This window comes from Rhipicephalus sanguineus, chromosome 1, assembly GCF_013339695.2.
Source record: "Rhipicephalus sanguineus isolate Rsan-2018 chromosome 1, BIME_Rsan_1.4, whole genome shotgun sequence".
Classification (NCBI taxonomy): domain Eukaryota; kingdom Metazoa; phylum Arthropoda; class Arachnida; order Ixodida; family Ixodidae; genus Rhipicephalus; species Rhipicephalus sanguineus.
Genome location: NC_051176.1, coordinates 256,191,503 through 256,210,935, shown reverse-complemented (window position 1 = coordinate 256,210,935; position 19,433 = coordinate 256,191,503). Strand labels below are relative to the sequence as shown.

General features: G+C 49.1%; 1 protein-coding gene across 1 annotated transcript in view; it reads left to right on the top strand.

Annotated features, from left to right (window-relative positions):
- The first annotated feature begins 407 nt into the window (after positions 1–407).
- The window catches only part of LOC119378454 (twisted gastrulation protein homolog 1-A), a 44,306-nt gene continuing 25,280 nt past the window's right edge, over positions 408–19,433 (top strand). Inside the window, exon 1 of the mRNA XM_037647596.2 lies at positions 408–596. The gene's annotated coding sequence lies outside the window, so the exon portion shown is untranslated. The remainder of the gene's footprint in view (positions 597–19,433) is intronic.

Genomic DNA, 19,433 nt, shown 5'->3' with positions numbered 1-19,433 from the left:
CAACAGGACAAATAACCACAGGGGGCACAGGAAGCACTCCGATAGCAGAGACTCGGTCTATGGATTGTACATTTTTTTTCCCCGTTGTGCTCATTCAGTACAGCATAGGACAAAGTAAAGAAACTGAACACGAACTCGTTCACGAACGCTATATAAGATCCCCCACGCAATAGCTCTCAGACTTGACAAGTCCGAACCGCGCAGTCAGAGAGCTATGACGCAGGAGTTGCGGTGGCGTCTGGCAAGATGCTTGATCTTTGTGGACACAGGTACGTTGAGTGCGGCCGCACAGGGCGAGTGGCCCCGGCCCCACGCCCGGGGTGCTGCTGCTGCGGCGGCAGCAGCGGCGCGCCAACAGGCCCCGCCCGCAGGCGGCCGTGCGGGCAGCCCCCGGGGCGCCGCCAATGGAAGCGGCGGCCGGACGGAAAGGGAGCGCCGGATCCTTCCGAGAACGAGCCTGACGGGAAGAGGCCCGGCCTGGCCTGGCGACCGACGCGCCAGTCGCTCGCGAAGCTGCGGCGGCAGTGTGCCATTGTCTCCCGGAGGGCTGCTGCTGCCATGAGGGCCGCCAGCCTGCGCTGCACCAGCACCGCCAGGTGAGTCGCTAGTACCTCGCACGACGACGCAGACATGCCCCTGGCTGCTGGCCAGCTCGTGCTGTAGCCAGGCATGTCAGCGGGCGCTCATGTGTTGCGCTCCCTATGTGTGACGAGTCGGCTTGCAGCGTCTCTCTGCGCGTTCGCCGGCAAGTGTGCGCAGCGGGGATGCTGTTTAGGTTGGCGTGTGCACGGATACGCTGTGTGTGGTCCACAGTAGCGTTTACCTGTTGCTTGCTCCTTTGTATTGCAAAGTTTCTCGAATGTGCTCGACGTATAATGGATTTCCGCGACTTTCGCACGGCTGCAGTGATCCAGGTAGCTATGCAGGGATTCAATGTTCGTTTCCTGTTCTGAGATCTCAGATCTTTAGCGATCCCTCGTTATTTCTCTGCCCTTTGCCTCCTCTCCACTAAATGACACGAATGCATACGAACAAGTGTTCGTAGACCAGTGTTCAGCGGCATGGAACTGTACTGTGCGCACCTGATTTCGAATCTTGCGCGCATTTACATTGTGTGCCCATTGTTTGCAGCGAGGCAAAGCCTTCGCAACACCACTTGCTGCCGCCGCGCGGTGCTCAGTCGGCGCTTGTACGTCCCAAGCGCGTGCCGTGTGGCCCTCTCCTCTTGCCTTCGTGGCCTCGGCTTCCCCCCAGAACTGCACGGTGTCTGTCGGCGCTTCCCCCCCGCCACACCGGACGCGTGCCACCGCTCTCTCATTGGAGAGTGCCGTTCAGCGGCTCTGTCATCGCCTTGTTCCTCGCAACGTCGTGGAAATATAGCAATTAAATTTACCCCTTCCTTAGGCGCTGCCGCTGGGCGGGAGCATCGCAAGCATTAATTATAGTGATTACGGGAATCACACATTAATTGCGGTCTTCCGGACGCCCCTGAGTAGCGGGAAAAGTGTTTAAGCGGCTCTCGCTGATCCGCCCGCAATTAGGCTGCCGCCTCGCTCTTCTGACCTGCTCGCCCGGTGTCTCGTGCGAAGAACCGCCCAACACGCACACACACACACCTGGGACCAGGCTGGGGCCACCGGGGTCGCCGAGCGCGCCCAAAATAGCCACCACGTTTTCTTCGCTCTTAGTCTCTTCCGAAGGTTGCTTTCTCGAGCCATAACCACGTCGGACTCGTCACGTCCCGTGGGGGCCCCATCGAATAGCTGCTGCCAGAGCGGAAAGGACTGGTCGTGAGATTGCGGCTTCGAAGAGGAGCTTGGAAATGCTGCTTCACGTGCGCGCCCGGTTGCCGCTGCTGCGTGAAAACACCTTGTGCTCAGCCTGGGATATATCGCCTTCCCCCTTCGGTGCAGCCGATACTTGTACATTTGACCTTTTTCTTTTGTTGTTGACCGAACAGACAACGTCCTTACACGTGAGACGTAAACGAACTCCATGCGGCGTGAATTCGCCGTGTTCCGGCGGAAGCTATTAGAAGAATCTCAGTCATGTTTTTGTTATTTATTTTATTCGTTTGAGGAAAGTAGTTGTGCATCCCTTTCCTTTTTTTTTTCTTTTTTCGCCTCGTGATGTCTTCATGTTTCTTTTTTTGCTTCGGTGCCCTTTCGACTCGTTAACAAGAAAATACAATTGATACTGAGGCAAACGTCCGCAAACTTTCTGATTTTCCTTGGAATTTTCTTGCTTCTCAAATGAAGATCAGAGCAATGGGAGCGTTTCTTTTGCTCCTTTTTCCTCGAACCAAGAGCGTGCACGTTTCGCGAAACCGTGTGCCACGGTGCGCGACGTGCGTCTTCAGCGTACGGCGTTTCCGTAAAAGCTTTTTCGCCGTTGTGCTTGCTTCGTGAACGCAGTTTTCTTACATGAATACAAACATATGTGTTGGATACATTTGTTACCGTTCTAGTTAAAGTGCGCATCGTTAGCGTCGTTCGACTATTCATTGTCTTCCCGCCGTCCTGTTGCTTCTATGCATCGTCTCCAATATTACGCTCAACAAAAGGTCGATGAATTGATAAGCCTTGACCAGCCGTCTTTGCGCATGCTTTGATTCGAACAGGCTGGCAGCTCTCCTCCTTTTACGGCCTCGTATGTTTGTTTAGTTTGAGGGTGTCACGAAATTTTATTGTTGCTCTGCAGCGCGTGGGTCTTATTCTGTGGTGTAAGCATACATGCCATCATCAAAGGGTGCGTAAATTAATCGGCGGACTCAAACAAGATACGAGCCGCAGCTGAATATAAGGAAACAAAGCAAGCGCACGACGTAAGCCGTCAAGAAAAGTGAATGCTATTTCTGTCCGCCTTGACTATAACGTTGCACTCGCACATCCATTCAACCAATGCATTGCTCACTTATAAGTTTCCTGGCGTCTTTCGTGTTCCTAACATCGGCCCCGTCGGGTGCACGTATGTGCATTCATGCCACGTGTTTTGTTTGTGCTGTGGCTTTCATCACAATGAGAACCACGTGCTCCCGTTGGGTAATGCGCTCAGCGCACTAATTATTCCGTAGAAGGGTCGCTCACATTCTCCATACGTTCTTACCTCGTTCTTGCAAGACACGCGAAAGTGCGCACGGAAATTCAGCGTATACGTGAACTTTTGTTACTTTGACAGTGGTTTGTTCAGTCTCTTGCGACACTGTATTTGCTTGCTGTACACGGCAGAACCGCAAACGTTTAACAGCCTGTTAGGAATGAAGTTGGTTAGACAAAATCACAAGAGGATAGGCGTCTGGGTGGTTGCTGGAGGCGTAGCAGGTTTTCATTGCTTTTGCGTTTTTTTTATTCGACAGCAACGATTTACGTTAGGCAAATTTCTACAACGGATTGGCATTTTGTAAGTATACGTGCTGCATCTGAAGCCTCCAATTGTGTTCCTGTACCTCGAAATCACTTTCTGAGCAATCCCAAATGATTAGCCTTTGTCGGTTGGTTTTTAACGACGATGGATATGCAGGAAGCGTGAAAAAACGTACGTCTACAGCCGTCGGACGATTCTTCTTCGAAATATTGTACTGCTTCCGTCGTCATGACCGTGTCGCAGAGTCTGTGTGTTATAACCCGCGTTTATTTCGCAAATCCGCTGGCTCCGTCTCTATTTCACGATTCGGCGTGCACTCGTAAGATATGCGTGTGGGACCCGCCTGTGCGTAATCATGTTTTCCATAACGTGTCATAGGCGTGCGTGGGTTTTTGTTTTCGCGACCTCGCGAGTACAGCCGCTCGGCGGAAGCCACGCGTGAGTGAAACGGCAGCGGCGGTGACAGATGATGATGCACACGCCTGACGGCGGTTACGCGCCGCTTCGAAGAGTGACGCACCTTGTAACACGCGGCGGTGCAAACACGTGGCCGCCTTTCGTTAGAGCTCTGCCGTTTCTTTCTTTTTCTTCCTGCCGAGGATAAGTGAGACGTTCTTAATTACCTTGTTTACACGAGACGCAGAGCGTATGCTTTTGCCTCTCTAACCTCCCCGCCTTTTAAATGCGAAGCATTTCTTTCTTTTATTCTTATTCTCTCTCTCTCTCTCACACACACACACACAAAAAGAGGGAGCTATGCTTGCGAGTAAGCAGTTCATTTTTGTAGCGCACTTGTTCAGAAAACACGGCGGTACACTCGTTATTAAGACTTCAATAAGAAAGTCGTTTAAATTATAGCAAGCTTGTATGCGTGCACGCGTACAAGCTTTTTGTAATCGCCAATATTCAAACTAGCTTGCACCAATTGACTATTTATCGTTATTGTACACCGCTCCAGCAATCGATTTTGTCTAGCAGTCTGTACAGCCTACGACAACCGTGGTACAGTTCGCTTGTATAACAATCGGCGTTCGAAAGTTTGCCGGGGCACGCTTTATTCATGCCGACGACGTGGAATCGACAGGCTGAAAATATTTTCTTATCGTTTCTCTCTCACTAGAAACTGAATTTTAAGTTAAATTCGGGGGTTTTGCGTGCCAAAATATCAATATTGTTATGAGGCACGCCGTGTATCGGGGACTCTGGATTAATGTCGACCACCTGGGTTCTTTAACGTACGTGCACCTAAACCTATGCTGCACGGGCGCGTTGATGTTGTTGTTACAAGGGAGTTTTCGAATAGGGGTCCCAAAGGTTTGGGGCCCCAAAGTTCTTTTCGTGTGCTCGCTTTGGGTCAAGCAGGAGCTAAGAGTTTCCGAATAGAGTCTGCGGCGTTTTGGACGCTCCCCCTATTCTAGGTCACTCTATAGTCTTGGCCAAGAGCAGTCGCTTCAGTGGGTGCCGTCATGTTGTTTGACGCAAAGCTTTTGAGGCAGGCTTTGGGGCTGCCGCTGAATTCGAGAAATAGCGTCCCCAACGCAAAACACAAACGCTGCTTGGGTCTCGCGCATGCGCAGTGGCCTCGACGCTATTTCTTTGGGGCCCCTATTCGAAAACTCCCCATTTTCTTTTTTTTTTTTTCATTTCGCCGTCATCAAAATGTAGCCGCCGTGGCCGTGAATCGAAGCTGCTTTCTCAAGCCTATAGCAGCGCAATACCTTATCCGCAAAGCTGTGCCACGGCTGCTGTTGTACACTGGAAGCATATATAGGTTGTATTTCGGCATGTAGTGAGTCTCCCGATGGGGCGGCCCCGCCGCCGAGCGCGTTGCGGTTGAGGCAGCGTAAAAGCAAGCCTATATGCGCGCCAATTAGTGGCGGCATCGCGTTGCGCGCAAAACGCAGCCATGGCAGCGGCGCCTTTGCGCAGACTCGTGCGCAATTACCAAGTTCCTCTTTAGCTGCCCCCGACGACTCATGTTGCGAAACCAAGTGTCTGAAAGGAGCCCTTGCGAAACACCGCCGCTCGTCTGCGGCGGAGACAGACAACAAACCGAGCACGCGCCTTTCAATTGTGCGCCCCTTCCCTCTCCTCCCGCGACGTCTGCGTGTTCGCCGCCTCCCTTGGAAATATCTCACACCCAACGCAAATACACAAGACTTATGTGGAAGAAAAATATATACATATATAATAAACGAAATATTAGGACAGAGCGGGAGGGGGAAGACCAGTGTTGAAACGGCAAGATTTTGTTCGCCGTCTATCTCGGGGAGATTAACTACATAGCGTAACAGCCAGACTTTCCGGGGACTTTCTCCCGTTTCGAAGGCGTTTCCGCGCGGCGCATTTCTCTTGGTGCTGCGCCTTACGTACTCGGGAGTGGATTAGCCTTCGATGAAGATTCACGTGTGGCTCGACAAGTACACGTAATGTTAAAAATTAGTTTAATTAAATTCTGCGATTTTACTTACCGAAACTGCGATCTGATCGCGTTGTAGTGAAGGATTAGGGATTAATTTTGATCACCCGGGGTTCTTTAACGCACGGCACACGAATGTTTCACGGCGAAGCATGTCTCGGATCCCGGTATTTCTTCGATTGCGTAGACATCGACAGAAAACTAACTATTCCAGGAATTGAATCGAAAAAGTGGCTTTCTCCGTTGAAATTACGCATGCAAGAATAGATGATTTTGATAAGTTCTTTTAAATTCTTCACTAATTACCAAAGAAAAGCTGCATATTCCAGACGAAAGTGTTAACTTTGCCTTCGTGTTGTTGACGTTATTCCCGCTGAAATCAGCCATTACATTAAAGGTTTCCATCCTAAAACCGGGGACACAAAGATGCGCGTCTAGTCTCTGTACTCAATGACCCGAATGCATGCGGGCGTCTACCTACTGATTTCATATGTGTTATGACAGAGTTATTGGAAGGCCACGCACAGTTGGGACTCCCGAAAAGCAGCGCGAACACGATGGTATACAGCGCATGTAATTATATTGCTGTCAATCATTTCATGTAATACCTTGCTCAATCGTTCAAGGCTACTTCACATTGGTTCATCGGATCAGGTGATACCATGCACAGCTTTGCTGGCCAACCGTCTTCACAGCGTGGTGGACGTCGCGTTTTAACCCGACAGCGTTAAAGCGTACAAGCTCGAAGAAACCGTTTGTGTCAAAAGTTAGAAAGAAATCACCGCAATGGTGATCACTTGTTTCAGGAAAAGCGTCGTTAAATCGGGTTTGGAGCCAAGTTATAGTTTCGTTAAGTTGGGGAGGATGACAACGTTGAACCCTATGGGCACCTGCCGGGGAATGGAAATTTTTTCGTTAGATCGAGTTTTAACTGTATTTCGAAACGGTAATAGCAGACGTTAGCGTCGATCGCGTGCGTTCACAGAGTGGCCATTACTCGAAGAAAATGTCTAGCTGTATTGTGTGTGCGCACCGCAGTAATAACCACTCACCAGTAACAGTATCTCATTATTGAGCTCACTCACATACGCACCAAATGTAAACGACCACCAGTGATTAAAATCACATTTTACAAAATGGTACCTGCTACTCGGTATATCTGCTAAGCGTATGGCGAGCTTTTTTATCTTTTATTCTCCTATTTCATAACGGTGTGTTGTGTAGAAAATATGCATGTGCAAGATTAGGGGCGAGGAGTGGATGAGGTTTTCTGTGTGTATAGTTCTTCAGTATAGCGTGTAAGCGCCTTGTCGTGTGGTTTCTCTGCCTTAAGTATTTTCACTGCTGTTTAATAATTTCTCAAGATGAATGTCAATCAAATAGTCCGCTTATCCAACTTGCTGCCGCGTTAGCACCGGTATAGTTCAACTTTTTTTTTTTTTTTTTCATCATCCGCGCACCGGCATTTATCGGGTCACCATAAAGTCCATAAAGCCAAATGCTGCCGAGTTCCGCGGCCAATAACCGAAGCTGTATCCAACTATCCACCACAGTGACACTTGAGATAAGCAAGTCACGACCATTAATTAAATTTCCTTCGACATATTTGGGTAAGGTAGCCTCACATAACCGGATAGAATGAGAAATAAAGAAAACAACTAGTTAGAATATGCACGTCGTACTATGAACGTGCGGCATTAGAAAAATGGGGAAAATGAAAAGGGCAGCAATTGACACACGTTAAATGGGTGGCTAGATATTTGGGCCGGCTGGTGCAGCACAGTTCGAAAACAGAAATCCAGCGCTGAGCCAACATCCCCCCCCCCTCCCCCCCCCCCCCTACACACACACACACCCTTCCGGCTCCGCCTATATAGACGCGGTGCTGATTCATGGCGGAGAGGTTCGATCTTTAGAAATTTAAGAGACACGAAGATTATTCGTCCCACAATCCGCTATTTGTTACACTGAAGTCCTACATCACTTCCTACTTCCTCGCGTAATCATAGCAGTTTCAACTGAGGTCCTAGCTCTGCTACAGAGCTAGGACCTCAGTTCAGAGCCAAGGCCACGGGTTCAATTCCAAGCCGCGCAGCGAGAATGTGGTTGTAGCATAGATAGGGTGTTCTCGATCAGGCGGTCAGAATTAATCATGACACTTCCACAACGGCGTCTCTGATATCACTTGTGTTTTGTCGTTAAATGAGTCTTAGAGTATTAGCTAAGGGAATTGACATCTGGGGAATCACGAATAGATCTTGTTTACACGATCATTAGCGACTATGAATATAACGTCCAGGGAGGGGGGGGAGTGCCCTTAAGGAAAAGCAAAAACTGTAGTACTTTAGTATTACGATTGTAACGCGAGCTCAGGACCTTTAAGGGCAGCCGTATAATCCAGGATGCAGGAGACAGCACGCAAAAGAATCAGAAACAACACGAGTACCTGTGTTTATTCATCGTCACCATATACTCAATTCCTGATCTCTGTCTGCGAACATGTGGTCGTCTTACTACGCTTCTTTCGCCACCTGCAAGTCGTTTATATACCGAGACGCCGTGCCACCACTGAGTATCCGATTTCTTCAGGCAGTTGAACCTTTTTAAGCGGAGTCACATAGCCAAACGTTATACTCGCCACTTAGAAGCATTCTCTCAGCCACCGCATAGGCGATGCGTTATCAACTATATGTGCCGCCCACTCCAGTGCAGCCATAATAATCGCGGCTGGTTTGTGAGGACAATGTAAAAAACAAAAAAAAATCACGTTACATTTGTTCTCCGGTTCCGAATACAGCCCAAGGTACATTCTCAAAACTATTATTTACAGGGAAAAAAAAAAAAACTCGCGTTATGGTATGGTACATAGTTCAGTGCGCACGGAGCGGCCGATGCGGGCGCGTATTCATCCATCGGCTCACACGTTCACGAGCGTCGCTATTCGCCTATAGCATATATAGTACTATGCACGTGCACTTTACGGTGAATGGTGCAGCCGCCTGGACAAGATGTTTTACGAGTTCATCAACTCGCACACTTTCGCTCCTACATTAAACACAGCCCCTTTGTTCAGCGGGCAAGCTGTACGCCGGGCGTTTATTTTCGCTCGAGGCTGCTGGACTCCTTAGACGTCTTGCACGAGTGTTTGTTGGCATTGTGCATCTGCGCACTTCCGGCATTTGTTCAAAGGCAGGCACTTGTTTATTTCTTCGTGGCCGGCAAAAGGCGCGCACGATTGCTGCCCTAGTAATCCTATATTGCACGGCGGCCATGCTGGCTGCTCGGAGCACGCGCGTCGCGGGAGCCCCTCAAGTACGCCGACTTCAAGGGACGGCAAGATTGGTTTCATTTTCCAACGTCTGCCCCGTTCGCGCAATCGGAGCCTGTCTGGGCTAAAGGCGAAGGCCGACGCTTCTCGCCAAAAAGAAAAAAGAGAAGGAGTGCGTGCAGGCTCGTCGAGAGACCTTCGCCTCTAATTTGAGCCCGGCTGCGCGCCCCGTGGCCGCTGGAGAACTCAATGAGAGGCCGTGCCTGAGTGCGCTTCGAAGAAGCACGTGCCCGCAGCACGAGAGTCGTCATACCGCACGACCACCTTGTGCGATGACGTGGAGCTAGTGCGCGAACCACGTGGGCGCGCCACTTCTGCAGCTATAGAGCTCGCCAAGGAGCGCGCCTCGTATCCTCTTCGCTGACGACGTCATCGCAAAAGCGGAAATATCGGATATACAAAACGAATTTATCTCAGCTGTCCTATGGCGCACGTGGCGCCATTCTCGACCCGCCTGTTATTTCGAGATAGTACTTCAAAACGATCACTTCACAGTGCAGCGGCGAGAAGATGGCGGGGAAAAAAATTTTTTTTTTTCTATTGCACAAAGAGAGAGCGGGAGATGTTATGCTGAAGGCGGAGAGGTTATCCGGAGATAAATATCAAGTTTGCTACCCTGCACTGGGTAAGGGCTGACGGGAGATAGAAATGTAAGGAAGGAGATAAAAAAGGAATAATCCGCAGACCTTACAAACACATTTATGCACATCCCGCGAACTGTGGGAATCCGTGCGAGCGAAGATTAGATAGCCGGCAGTTCTATACTCGGTTACAACCTAAGAAAAAAAAAATGCTAACTCCGCCCACAGAACCGCGGCGCATCTTCCCTTCAAAGACAGTCGTGCTACCTGGTTTCCGCTCGAACCGGAAGTTTTTCTCGCCCAATGTAAATACTATGCATATTGCGAGTTAAAGGTTCGTCGTTACTACTTAATTACCAGGACGTTCAAGTTTCTGACATAAAACCAGCGACACAACATGTGTCTGTATGAGTAAGTCAACTATCTGTAAAGGGCGGCCCTCGTAAATTCGTAATCGTATCCTAATGTTGGGACATGAAACCCCAGCAATTATTAACTATCTGAAACACTCGAGAAGTGCTTGACGTCACAAAAATGAGTAAGCGCTATTGGAGGGAGCATTTATGCAATCTCTCCGTTAGAGGGCTGTGGACAGAACTGACATTTTTTCTTAGGTTGGAACCAACTGTATGATGTAGTTGCGCTGAGCGAAACGCACGAAGGATTAAGCAAAAAGAAAACAGGGCGAGTATGTGCGCAAACTTTCAACTGTTTATTTTCGCAAAAGCACGTCAAAGATGTACACAAAACAGTAATGTCAGACACTGGCGTAGCCAGGGGGGATGGGTGGATTGAGGGTGCAACCCCCCTCCCCCGAAATTTTTCAATTTTGCATATACACGCACACATAGAAACGCACGCACGAACATACCCCCCCCCCCCCCCCCGAAAAGAATTTGTCTGTGCTACTGGTAACAAAAATAATGCCGATAAGGCAAAACCAGAACAGCGACTCTATTTACTGCATTAGTAACGCCTCATTTTTACACGCCGCGGCTTCTACGCTCTTGCCATGGAAGAAACAGCCAGTTGTTAGTCTGTGCACCGGATCCTTCTGTGGCGTTTCCCTTGAAACAGCGATTTGCCTCGACAACAGACTATTTTTGGACAGTGCAACCGTTAAGTGTCCCGTTTCACACTGATGCTATCTAAAGTTATATGCCATGCGTGCGTGGCATGAAAAAAAAAAAAGAAAAACAGTAATCAATTCGCGCTCATTAATCAGCGTGCAGATCATAGGTCGGCAAAAAATGTGGAGCTCACTCAGACTCACTCATGAAATATATTTTGCCTTTGGGACTCACTCGGACTCAGACTCACCAAAATATTTCTAATCCGGACTCACTCGGACTCAGACTCACTGAAATGTTTCTCAGCCGGACTCACTCGGACTCAAACTCATCAAAATATTGCTCGCTCGGACTCACTCTGACTCAGACTCACGGCTTGATCTGAGTCTGAGTGAGTCTGAGTGAGTCGACTCATGAGTCCATCAGCATATAATTTACTTTTTCGACCATAGTGTCAATGCTCTTTAACAACATTATCTCAAATAACTGGTGTTCTACTTGGCGCGTTTTCATCTCATACCTTCAAATACGTGTTATCAATGGTTACAATGCAGTATAAGGACATTTTTATCGAAAGCGATGACTCACACGGGATATTTTGTCAAGAACCTCCCATGAAATTTTTTGACAGAGGGAGGCCAAGCCCTCCTCCCCTCGCCCCCCTCCGTAACTCACGCCTCTGATCAATAAATATTGAGATGGCGTATGACCGCTAGTGCTTTGAAGTATGTGTGAGTAGACGTGAGTATAAACGTGAGTCATCATATGGCTGATAGTAATGCTGAAGTTCAGTAGATAGGACCATAGGTCGGCAAAAAAATGTGGAGCTCACTCAGACTCACTCATGAAATATATTTTGCCCTTAGGGCCCACTCGGACTCAGACTCAGCTAAATTTTCCTCATTCGGACTCACTCGGACTCAGACTCACTTAATTTTTTCTCAAGCGGACTCACTCGGACTCAGACTCACGAAAATATCACTCAGCCTGACTCACTCAGACTCAGACTCACGGCTCGATCTGAGTCTGAGTGAGTCTGAGTGAGTCGACTCATGAGTGAGTTTGCCGACCTATGGTGCAGATGCACCGATAGATACACAGAAACCGTGCACGCGACATAGGCCATATATTTTCATTCCCCGCGAAGTCTTTACGTGCCGTGGAACGGTAACGTTCCAAGTGTTCCACGGGCGGGCGCCACAAACTCCGCGCGGCCTTCGCGATCGTGGACCTGGCCGAGCAGTGCGCGCACTCGCTGGTACCGTTCGCAAGGTCGGTGCATGCGTCCGAGCGGGCAGCGTCATTTCCAGCGCAGTGAGAGCGGGCCGGCCGGAAATGCGGGCTCAAATCGACCGACTTTCCATTCTCAGTCGGAGGTCCTCCACCGGCAAGTGGGAGAAAGCATAAAAAAAGAGGAGCGCAACGCCGGCATGCATGTCGAGATGGCGAAACCACCACAGCCGCGTGGCATGTTTGCTTTCCCAAGTGCGCGCCTGCAACCGCCCTCTACGCAGGCACCACTTGCGTATGGCATACCGACAGCCGAGTGCGTCTGTTCTCTCTCGATAAACCCTTGCGACTCCGTGGCAGCGTCTTTGGGCAAGAAGGGTGCAGCGAAACGAACAGCAATCTGTCGAAGCGCATGTGGCAAGATACTCGGAATAACTTGCACTGCGTGCGCCATCGTAACTCGGCCATACACTGAGAACCAGGCCCGTAGCCAGAAATTTTTTTCGGGAGGGGGGGGGGGGGGGCACTTGCTGAAAACCACGACTATTTGAGAAAAACACGTATTTTCATTACTTATTTTTGGTAAAAACACCTACTTCACCAAAACTTCGGGGGGGGGGGGGTGCGCCCAGCCCCCCCCCCCCCCGGCTACCGGCCTGCTGAGAACTGCTTTGATGGTGTTTAAAAAAGTCGCACATTGCGGTGACGGAATGCCGCCTGTAATTGTTGCTCCTTGCTGCATAATTTTACAGCGACAGTTGCTGATTCGACCTTCGTATAGCGCCTGTCACAGAATCAGCCGCCAGAAGAGATCAGTCCATGCCCAAGTTTCAATCCCGGGTACGCGACGCGTGAGCTGAGGTCGTTGTTCTGGAGGAAGAGGGAGGGAGGTGGTTTCTCTTTATTTCTGTGCATATATGAACAGTAAACGTAAGAGTGGTCGGCCAGTTGAACAAGTTTTCTTACGCAAGTAACGAACAGTGAATGAATGAAAATAACAACAATTCGTAAGCGCCAAGATACAGTTTCTGATCCTTCCTATAAATGCTACGATTGTGATTTCTGTAGCCGACTGTGGCGGTCACAGACAGTCGAGCAGACAAACAGTAGATACACGTTGTCCTTGAAACTTCGCGATCTTCGCACGTACGCGAGCAGAAGAAAGCTTGTGAGTCCCCCTCTGCGATAAACATCTTGCGTCAGGCGGGAAGCATTGTTTTCGACAAGTTGTGGAGATTCTGCTCGCTTTCGTGCCTCGCTAACCTATAGCGTTCGCATCATTCGGTTCGGTGAAACTGCGTCACGCAGTGCGCGAAACGTCTGCCTGCGCTGCGCCGTAGTTCGGTGCAGCACGGGCGTTTGCGTAATCCACGCGTGCGCGCGTTTCCGCCGATCCGCGGTCGGTTCCCAGACAGGTGGGGCTTACCGAGAGACGCGCCGGCGCTGACGCGAGACAAGCCGTCCGTCATGGGCTCGGTCCGCGAACACGGCTTGCTGCTCGCTGGAGCGTTTGACGGGCGCCCGGCCTTCGTCCAAGTTCTCTCTCGCCGCATTTGCAGCGCCGCGTGAGGAAGGCATGCGAGACAGGCTGCGCGAGCATGAACCCGGTCCGGTTTCTCTGGCAGCGGATACGCTGGGCGAAAAAATACGACGGTCCATGGCTTATGAAGCCAGCACCGAGGGTCATCCTGTTCGCGACTCTCCACGCGCCCGAGCTTCGTTTAGTGAAGGCAGAAAGTGAAAACCAAGGGCCCCGGACTTCACCATTCTGTCATAGTAGTACAAGCCAAACACTAAGCTGAAGTTATACGGTCCATTTGCTCAAAGTGGCTCGCCCGAAATCTAAAAGAAGCGTAGGGGAACAGAAATAAGGTGTCTTGCAGTATAACCTGACCAATAAGTTTGCAATCTCGGCTGAGGTTCGTGTGCTTTTAACAGCAAGCCGTCGTACGGCGCGCGGGGATCATACCATGACGTCTTTCTTGGGTGCGTTGCTTATCAGGGAGAAAAAGAAACCTGTGCATCAGGGCAACGCACGCATGTCGTGCTTCATATCGCTGACTGCTCCTGTATATATGTTGTCACATCGCTAGTACGACCATACATGAAGTGCTGCAGTGGACTACATGGGAAGATATATGCGCCGGCGAGTCGCAGCGCGGTGATGTATGTGCTCATCACCTGATATGTTTCTGCTGGGGCAAAGGGACCTCGTTTTAGCTGTACACTTGTGTATACATTTTACCATCATCTTAACACTTCCGCTGCACTTTTCGTCGATTCGAAGGCGTTGACACCAAACTGTTGTCAGAATTATTAGTTCACTGTTTGTCCCTCTTCATATGACAATCACTGCAGATGTTTTGGGAAACGAAAGTGGACAACATTTCCGGCACCATCAAATTAATCAAATACACGAAGTCACTTGCGCGAAGTCACCCACCTGCATAAAAATGTGCTGTAGAGTATAGACTACATAGTCGAATCCCCTTGCAAGCAACACCACTTCGCGATACTAGCTGCCTTTTACATTGCGTGCGTGCATTGTACAGAACGCTCGTAAAAACTGACGACGAGCTACACCACGACCTTGCATTAATTATATTAATTTCGTATTGGGTAATTCTCATTACACTTTAACTCACAAGAGATGTTACACAGCGAAACCAGGCTGAATTAAACCATCGCTGGCGCTATCAAAACGCCCCAGACCGATCTCGCTTTTTGTGCCTTTTCTGTTTTGGATGCGTCAGTTCAGCAGACCTCGCTGGAGGGGGGAGGGGGGAAGCCTCTATACAAGCATTCCGTAATATGATTCCTTATTCTTCGACTTTAAACGGCAGCTCGCAATGGCAGAACCTGTTGCGACGCGCAGCCACTGACGCCGGTTGTCTGGTTGTAGAGGGTCGCTGTCTTGCGTTTCGTTGAACGCAAGCTTTCACTGCGAAAGAACAACGTGACTATATCGATATAATTTCTTTCACCCGTAATCGCGTCCCGTGTAATTCAACGAAAAGAAGGAAAAACCGTGCGGACATGCACGTGGCACGCGCGCTGCGGTTATAAGGTGCGCGTCCTTCACAACGTCAGCAGGTATGCTCGTTAAAGGGATGCTGAAGCACTTTCTGAAAGAAAAAAAAAAGGACTTTGGAGCGTGTAAGGATAGTTTGATTTCTGCTGAATTCGAACATCGATGCGAGATTCTCAAAAGTGAGCGCAAATAGCACTTTTTGGCAAAAAAAAAAAAAAAACGGCTATGGCCGCAGGGATTCTTGAGATGCTGAGCGAACGCGGTGACGTCATCCTCGGTATGCCGCGTTATCTGCAAGTGCAGCACTGCTGAAGCGTGGCTTCGTCGATTAGCTCCGGCAACGGCACGTCACGGAGGCCACGGTTGAAGATACGAGAGACGTTTGTTCAAATTGCGCTCGGCTGTTTCCAGCTATCGTAATCCAGCTGCAGAACTTATACAGCTTCGCTCTACTTACTTGAGCCTTCGTCACATAAACAGCGCTCTTGCAGCTCGGATCAGTAAGCGGCGGGAAACTTCCGTCGGAGTGCAGCACGGCTCTGCCAAAGGAACCGAAGATGACGTAGGTTTCAATGCCCACACTTTCGGCGCGCTCGCGTGGGCGGAGCAAGACAAACTTTTTCTTCGCGTATTCTAAATAATAATAATAATAATAATAATAATAATAATAATAATAATAATAATAATAATAATAATAATAATAATAATAATAATAATAATAATATCTGGGGTTTAACGTACCAAAACCACGATGTGATTATGAGAGACGCCATAGTGGAGGGCTCCGGAAATTTCGACCACCTGGGGTTCTTTAACGTGCACCTAAATCTAACTACACGGGCCAACATTTTCGCCTCCATCGAAAATGCAGCCGCCGCGGCAGGGATTCGATTCCGCGACCTTCGGGTCAGCAGTCTAGCGCCATAACCACTAGACCACCGTGGCGGGGCTTCGCGTATTCTAAAGCTCCCGCTGCAACAACCACGGAAAAAATTACATCGTCGACAATATTGTCGGTCCTTGCTAACCACGACGTTTGATCAAATTTAAAACATTTTCATTAATACCCTGTTGAAGCGTTCCGTATGCAATTCCAATAACTCCACGTAATTTCCGTATAATTTTACGGGGTATATGTAATCCCATATAACTTCCATTAAATTTCCATAACAGCCTTATACGGAGAACATCTGGAATCTTGGAACGCATAGGGAAAGTTTCAATAGTGTAAGCATGCATTTCCCGAGCAATCGCAACACTAATTCGAACGAGCAAGTGAGAGGTTAAACATACAATAAAAATGAATGACAGTTAATTCCCGGAGCCTTATAGCGGCAGTCGATTTTGCTTCCGTGCTCTGAGGATATGCTTCGTTCCGCAGTAGCATGTCCGTTCGTATAATTGAAGACGCCTATAGCTGCAGCGTTGCATCTTCGCAGGTATGTGGCGGCATCGCGTTACGCTTGTTCTCGGGTTTACCTTGTTCCGTGCGGCATGCGACGGTTGCTGAAGACGGAAAGATCGACCGCGCATTTTATCCCATTTCTTCTTCTCAGGAATAACGCTCGCGCGGTCGAAGTCCGAGGAAGAAAGAATGGCATTCATCGCGCAGCATTTCTCCCGAATTTTGTAAGTCGTGCTTCTTGAGGAATGCCCGCAATCCTCACGCCTTTCTGCGCAGCCTTCTTCGAAGTGAACTGCTGATGGCGTGAAACTATACTTTTTTTTCTCGACGGCGTTGCGTGACAGCTCGAGGAGAGCGGGGGAGGTCTAGACGATATGGCCACGTGCACTGCGCGTCGTCAGTCTACTCGTTTGCGCTAGCGATGGCAGTTACAGCGGCGACCGTTTTTCTTTCTTTTTTATCCTGCGAAATGCAGGCTGACACTAAAGCCTTCAAAGCGTGCGCTTCTTCCGTGTCTTTCTCGGGCTGAAGGCGTTACTCAATAAAACCCTCGAGGCGACGATAATATTGCGAAGCAAGAGAACGACGCGATACATTTTAAGCGAAAAAAAAAAAAAAAAAAAAAAACAAGAGCGATGGGTTTAGTAACAGGCTGGAGAGGCCGGTTTTGCAGACAGCATGGCTCGGTCCTCGAGATGTACATGGAATAACAATAAGGATGAGCTCAAGATTGCGATGTGAGGAACTGAAAGAATATATGGGCGCAAAGGGGCACCTTCTCCCGATTATTGGTCTCGTTACTGAAAAAAAAAAAACGAATGTAACGAGACACGTCATCAGCTACGTGCGAGAAATCTAACACGTCGCATTGCTGGTTAAAGAGAAAGCGAATACGTTCATACCGCTGGCAGAAGCGTTGCGCACGGTCGGGTTGCCGTAAGAATATCGCCAGGCGAGTCATAGAAATTCTAGTCCCACACCAATCGCAGCTGATGTCTCAAGTCTTTCTTTCTTTTTCTTTTTTTTTTTAATGTTGCCTTCTTTTTTCCTCAACCGGCGACACCGCATTTTGGTATTATTGCGACTGAGAATGAACTTTCAATACAAGTATAAAAAGAAACCGACATTATGCTTAAGCAAGAAAATAAAAATAGTGAAACCTTTTCAGATAAGTTGCTAAGTTTTTAGTTATTTAAGTTAATATAATTGTTGTTTTACGTCCCAAAACCACGATATGATTATGAGAGACGCCGTAGGGGAGGGCTCCGGAAATTTCGACCACCTGGAGTCCTTTAACGTGTACCTAAATCCAAGCACATGATCGCTTTTTTACCTACATCGAATATGCGGCCTCCGTGGCCAGGATTCGATCCCGCGACCTTCGGTCAGCAGTCGAGCACCATATATCCAACAGACCACCACGGCGGGTAGTTACTTAAGTTATCTTTTCTAAGTGTAAGCTAGTAAGATAAATTAAAGCCAGCTTGGAAAAAAAGAAAAACTTCAACGATTATTCCAGTTACGGACTCATTTGCAGCTACATTATATAGCAGGATTGCAGCGGATACTGCCATCTTACCACGAACGGCATGGTTCTTTGCGATGCACTTTCTAAATGCTACAATGCTTATAAATACAAAATTGAGAAACTGTCACGAATTTGAGAGAACTTCGATGGTGAGGACAGGTAATGTCTTTAACAAGGCCGCACACCGTCCTTCCTGTATTTACTGTTTCAGCAGGCGCCACAGCGTTTCTTTTTAACGGTGTAGAACGCATTGAGGAGATTACGGTAAGACATCGCAATAAGATATATGAACCAACTAGCCAGCAACAAGTGATATGTTTTCATCGTTATATCACTACTCGTTATACCTCGGCTAGAATGCGAATATATACGGGTGTAGATCCACAGATTCACAGTGTTTGAGATGTGCTGCGCATTTACACCCGAAGCTTCATCGATTTTGACGAACGACATTATGGTTTTTTTACAAGTACATGGCGCCCCAAGTGTGGCTTTTGTGTGCGCGTGGCGGGGGGGATAGCACAACAACGCCTCACCCGCCCTGGTAGCTTAGAAGGTCACGTGTCGCGCTACTATGCTTGAGGACGCCGGTTCGACGACAGCATCCCGACGGGGGCGGAATGCCCCCGCATACGCAGATTCAGGCGCACGTTAAAGCAGCTCGGGTGGTCAAAATTAATCCGGAGTACCCACTACGGCGTGTCTTAAAATCACATCGTGGTTTTGACTCGTAAAACCGCGGAAGATATTTTTAAAACAATGCCTTGGAACACAGCGACTACACATGGCTTTGAACACTTCATTGCAAAGAGAAACAAACCCAGGGTCACAGGCACTTCTGTGGCTTCGTCCCGAGTTCTAAGTGCCGAGTCACTGGTATGCACACACAACGAAAATATGGCATTTCATGACCAAAACGTCACATGTTACCGGGTGCCGCCGCATGCCTCAGGCAGTTTGTTTCACCGGCATCACTGAGGGGATGGGTGTAATATTGACTGTTGGGGTTTAACGTCCCAAAACCACGATATGATTATGAGGGACGCCGTAGTGGAGGGCTCCGGAAACGTAGGCCACCTGGGGTTCTCTAACGTGCACCGAAATCTAAGTACACGGGCCTCTAGCATTTTCACCTCCATCGAAAATGCGGCCGGAATTCGATCCCGCGACCTGCGGGTCAGCAGTCGAGGTGTGAGGTGTATGGTGCAAGCAGTTCATAAGCGAAACGTGGTTGTCGCGGCTACCGCACCGTCCACTTGTCCGTTTTAAGTGGCATGTTGGAGAGAGTAATTGAACACCATCGTAAATATAGGCGATAAGAACCAGGGCGCTGCGAGTGGACAAAAGGCAAACGAAGGGGCCTCTTGCCTACGTGACCGGCCACCGACAGCGCGGCCGGCATGCAGATGAGGGGACCGGCCTGCGGACCTTGCCGAAGGCCGGCGCTGCATGCTTGCCAGCTCTGGCTGCAGCGCCCA